The 5,883-nt window shown below is 37.7% G+C and overlaps 1 pseudogene; it reads right to left on the minus strand.

Moving 5' to 3' along the window:
• Window positions 1-2,191: 2,191 nt before the first annotated feature.
• Window positions 2,192-4,634, minus strand: LOC102856796 (annotated as a pseudogene).
• Window positions 4,635-5,883: the final 1,249 nt, after the last annotated feature.

Here is a 5,883-nt window from a genome sequence, read left to right on the forward strand (position 1 = left end):
ATCGGGGTTGGAGGGAGACTGAGAAAGATGGGATAAATAATGTATACTGCATTGAAAAAGATAAGGGAGAGAACTGTTTAAAAGAGATATATAATTAGGTATTATTGTCATGGTGGGAGTCCACAATGAAGGCTGCATAGTGGAGTGGACTTGGATGGGGCCAGGATTGTATAATAATGAACAAATTTTTCTTTTACTTTTGAAAATGCATAGTTGAGTGCCTTGGGGTGGAAGGATTGTATAACAATGAATGAATTTTTATTTTACTTTTCAAAGAGAAGAGTGAACTGGGAGAAGGGAAATTGGGCAGGGAAAAAATACAACAATAAATGAATGGAAATCCAAAGTTTCTAAACTTTCATTAAAATTAATTATGCTTTATAGCTTCAATTTTTTGGCACATTTATTATAATATCTTTAATTGGTTCAGTTCTGAGAAATTTTGTTTCTTTATATTGAGGTAAAACACATTTTGAAGACTATAGGCTTTGAATTTTATCAGTGAATTATTAAAATCTTCCTTGTTTTCTGTTCATATGTTTGTAGTACCTCCATATTACAAGTTAATGATGAATCTTCCCGTAACTTTGATTCCTAATTTGTTTTTACCTTAGTTATTTAATGCTATTTTAACAAAGACACCACAAGGGAATGGCTTTATCAAATGGAAATTAATTATTTAACACTTAAGAAACTGTAAGTCCAAGTTCAGGATACCACAGCTAGAGTATGACCCTTTCTGTCAGTTGTAGACATCATCTCTATGCTTGAAATTCTCTAGAAACTTCCTTGTGTTCTACTCCTCCCTGATGCCAAGGAATTTGGCCCCAAAAGATGCACTCTACTGCTGGTGATTATTTCCTTTTGGTATTAAGGGGTTCCCTCTAGATTGAGTTTCCTGTGATTTTACCTCTGGCATGATAAATGATTCTGCAGGTCACATTCTAGACAATCTCTTACAGATGTAATGGATTTAGGAAAGATTACATCTCACTGCTTGTCCTTCTGTAACTATTGGACTTAACAGATCATGGGAGATCTATAAATATTATATCATGATATATATGTATTTTTGAGATATATGACTCAATTCATTAAAGTCCTCATATGGTTTTGATTCTTGCATGATTTGGTCAACATACAGATTGAGTAATAAAAAACCTCATTGCTGCTGAGTTGTAACTGACTCATAGGTAAGCCTCTGTTGAGTTTCCAAGGCTGTAAATTATTACATAGGAAGAGATTTTTCCCTCTTTCTCCTGGGTTTGTGCTGGTGGATTAAGTCACCAGAAAGAATTCCCTATGGGCTGTGCCTGAGAGCTCCCTGCAGTCCAAACAAGTATGTTGAAAGAAAAGACATTGACATAAACTTTCCCTTACTGCTTATACACAGGTTCATATTAAAACTAAAGAAGGTTAAGTTATATCCATAGGAATAAAAATTTGACCTTGAGTCTATCTTCCATAAATTTAAAAAGCAACTCAGGAGTAGGTTTGAGGCCTTGAACACTGATGAACGAAGACCAGATAAGCTTGGGATATCATTCATGAAGAATGCAAGAAGTCATTAAAAAGAAGGAAAAAGAAGAAAAGACAAAAATGGATGTCAGAGGAGACTCTGAAAATTGCACTAGAGTGCTGAGAAGTCAAAGCCAAGTGAAGAAATCAAGAAGTTAAGGAGCTGAATAGAAGAGTTCAAAGGACCGCTCAGGAAGACAAGGCAAAATATTATAATGAAATGTTTAAGAGGGAGCTAGAGTCAGAAAATCAATTGGGCTGAACTCCCTCAGCTTGTATTTTTTTTTTAATGATGTAATGTATACAAACAATTTTCCAGGGTTTTGCCACATTACTCAAAATAAAATGGGCCAATAGAGTGAGAAGGAATCGGCTTTGGAGAATGATAGAAATGAAATTGAGCAATGATTTAATATTGCGCATGCATCCCTAAATGCTTTTGCTATGTATCCATGTCAAATTATATTTTAAGTTATTTTTTAACAAGTTCAGTGATACTGAGATTTAAAATTCTCACCTTAAGTAGCACCTACATGGGATGAATACTAACATACATTAGCACTTTGCGAGTTGTTAACAGTCATATAAAATACTGCTTTGGCAATTATAAACATGACAATGTTGTTTTCATATGGATTCTAATCTAGTGTCTTTTGTAAGTACAGATACATTTTCACAGCAATACTGATTCTTGCATTGAAGGTCCTTCCCTGTTTCTCTAGTGATATGCTATAAGTGAGGGCCCTGAATATTGATAACAAGATGAACTAGCATCTTCTAGAGCTGGTGATGTTCTATATACTGTTCTAGGATATGTTTTTCCAGGACTGTCCAAGGAGACTGCTGGAAGGTTTTGGTCCAGAAAAGTCACACATTTAGTTGCTTAAGTAGCTGTAGTTTGCATCTTGATTCCGTGATAGTTCGTGCACCTCAGGTCTGTATGTGCAACTTACTTCTGACCATTTTCTGTTTTCTGGTAAATAATCCACTGGGGGAATATGAATTTCCTATTCTTTAGTGATCCAGAATAAGTCCCAGCACCGGTATCAACAGGAAGAAATTCTGTCCGACTAGATATAGGAGTGGGGGGTTTGTAAGATATCTTCGGAGAAGTAATTTATTGAGAAGGTAGAACCATAAAATCTCCTGGGGGGGGCATGAATTTGAATCCCATTGTTGAAGTGTGGGGACACAGTGCTGCTGTTGACAATTGGGTTGTGTATTGGAGAATTTCCATGGTAAATTGGGGGAGTACTGTAGGATGGTGGATGTATTGTCCCATGATCTTCTCTATATGGCTGAGACAGATATCTTCCATAACTTGGAGGTTGGACATTAAAAGTAAAATGGCTTGGTATTTTTGATGAACTAGAACTTGGCTCAGCATGCTTTCTTGGACTGTTGGAATAAACAAAAGTCTTTGAACTATGGGAGTGAGCCCTCTCTAGGGCCTCTTCAATAAATGCTCCATTTTCTTTTTCTGCTCCAGGTACATTATCATACTGGGAGGTGCTGGAGCCATGTTTCCCATCATCAGCTTCCAAACCATTAATCTTTAGCCGTACATTTGGCACTCGAGGATCGGCAGAACCTGTGATGGTGACTGTAAGTGCGGAGTCTCGTTTTACCTTTACCTTCGAAGGCGTATTTGGCAGTTTTTTTCAATAGTGAAACAGAAGGTTTATTCCATTTGGGCATAAATTCCTTTTTGATATTTGATGTAGCATTGCTACTTTGGTTAGGATATGCATTGGTATATTGCTTCTAATTGTCTTGGGGAACTGATGGTCGTTTCCCTTGAAAATCTATCTCGTGCTTAATCTTTTTATTATCCTCATCCATGGATTTCTGCCTCTGCTGTCTTACTGTTTCTGGTATACCAATTCTACTTGTATGCAGCAGGGAGGGCGCATGCCTCATGTGGAGAGACATGTTACTTGTGTAAGAACTTGATTTGCCAATACATCTTTGTCCATTGCTTATACAATAAATGCCAGCTGACTGAGATTCAGGTGGAAGCTGTCCCAAAGGTTTCTTGGGAGATTTCATCCTCTTTACCAGGCTCTGGAAGATCTAATTTCTCTCCTTTTAGTTCTACCATAGAAATTTGAAGTTGTTCTATTACAAAATAATCTTCAAAGAAAAAAATCCTTTGCCAGGGTTTCCTGAAGAAATTCTCCAAGTTCTTCCATGGATAATCTCATTAGATGATTTTTTTTATGTAATTTTAGGATTATATAAGACATAGCTGTAAGAATTCATTGTCCTTCAAATATGTAGATATTCCATATTCTTAAGTTGAGTGTAAATGGAGTTCAATCAAGAAAACACTGAAAAAAACCCTATTTCATTGTATGAAAGCTTAGTATTACTACTTGAAAATCAATAAAAAATACTTTTTAAAAAGTTTGTGTTGCTTAAGCTTGGACAGAAATTTATTCAGTATTTTTTCATGGTGTTCTTGCAACCTCAAGAGTTTAGGAAAACCTTGGACAAAAAAGCCATGTGTAGAACTCTTGGGACCTGAAGATAGTTTGACCAGGATCCAGAAGGCAGCTTCTTCATTAATATACTTGAGCAGCAAAGCTGTGATCTGTATCATTCCCTGACAGTATCCAACTTCTGTATTATATATAGAATAAGCAGAAAGACTGTGGAATAAGGACTGCTGCCTAATATGGTTCCTAAACGTGCAGTTGACATCAAGGTTCAGTCTGTCTGATATCAGGTGAACAAACTCATGCTCTGTGTTTTAATTTACTATAAAGGTGTCTTGTTTCTTCTTTCCTTTTAGGGATCTCAAGAAGTAAGGCCCAGACTTCACCTCTGAGCTGGAGGGGAATTCCTTTGTATAGACTCCTTTTCAGTGTTCCTTTCATTTTCAGCCATTTAGTAGTTCTTCCAATTTCCAGGTGTTTCTACTGCTCCACAGTTGCATTATGGCATGGGAGCTCTGCTTCATGTAAAAAACCAAATTTATCCGTGACTTTGTAAACGAGGTAATTAGCATCTTCCCAAGGCTCAATCTCTGTACCTTCTCAACCTCTGTCATATTTAGCAACTATTTTGGCTCATTCGTGGGCAAGTTTGAGGGCTATATCCTGGTCTGAATTCATGGCTGGCTATGTCTCTGTATGTTGTCCAAATCAGGTGTCAACCCAAAATTTGCTGTTCAAAATTTGTCAGAGGAATTCATGTCTTCAGGACTGTCCTGTCGGCAGAGGATGTGGGGAGTAAGCAGAGGGGAAGTTCTGGGCTGCAGAGGAGGATCTGGCGTGGATGTGCTGTGCGACCTCTGCTCCATTGTTTCTCTGCCCACTCAGCATTTCTTAAGCTGAAAGAACTGAAGAATAAGTTCAAGCCAAGAGTTACAATGCTTACAGATGCTATGGACAGAACACTGACTGCCTCAGGAAGCATTAAAAGCAGAAGGAGTATACAGTCATTGTACTAAAAAGAACTGGCTGACACAGAAGAATTTCAAGAAAGGACATATTGCAAGAGGCAATAGTGATGAAGGAGGATGTGCAGGCTGCTTTGAAGTACTTGGTAAAAGTAAAGTCCCAGGAATTGATGAGATACCAATGATGTATTTTAGCAAACAGATGTTGCACTGCATTTGATCACCAAATTGTGCCAAGAAATCTGGAGGACAACTACTTGGCCAACTGACTGGAAGAGATCCATATTTATTTCCATTCCAAAAAAAGGTGACCCAACAAACTCTGGAAATTATGGGATAATATCACTAATATTACACATTAGCAAAATTCTGCTGAAGATTATCTAGAAGAAACTTGAACAGTACATCGTCAGAGAACTGCCAGAAATACAAGCTGGATTTAGAAGAGGTCGTGGTACTAGGGATATTATTGCCAATGTCAGATGGATCTTGGCAGAAAGCAAAGAGTACCAGAAGAATGTCTAGCTGTGTTTCATTGACTATGCAAAGGCATTTGACTGTGTGGTCACAACAAATTGTGGCTAACCTTAAGGAAAATGGAATCTCAGAACACTTGATTGTGCTTATACTAAGCCTATACTTGGATCAAGCAGTCCTTAGAACAGAGCAAGGAAACACTGCATGGTTCAAAATCAGGAAAGGAGTGGATCAGAAATGCATCCTGTCCCCATACGTTTTCAACCTGTATTCAGAAGGGATCATTAGGGAAGGAGGGGCTTTATGAGGAGGAGTGTGGCGTCAGTATTGGAGGAAGACTCATTAACAACCTATGATATGCAGATGACATATCCTTACTTGATGAAACTGAAGAAGACCTGAAATGTTTGCTGCAAAAATGTCGAGAAGGACTGTTGTCTTCAATATGGATTGAAGCTCAACATCAAGAAGACAAAGATTCTCAG

The sequence above is a fragment of the Elephantulus edwardii genome, unplaced genomic scaffold, assembly GCF_000299155.1.
Source record: "Elephantulus edwardii isolate Elephantulus edwardi_28Jun2011 unplaced genomic scaffold, EleEdw1.0 scaffold00188, whole genome shotgun sequence".
Lineage (NCBI taxonomy): Eukaryota > Metazoa > Chordata > Mammalia > Macroscelidea > Macroscelididae > Elephantulus > Elephantulus edwardii.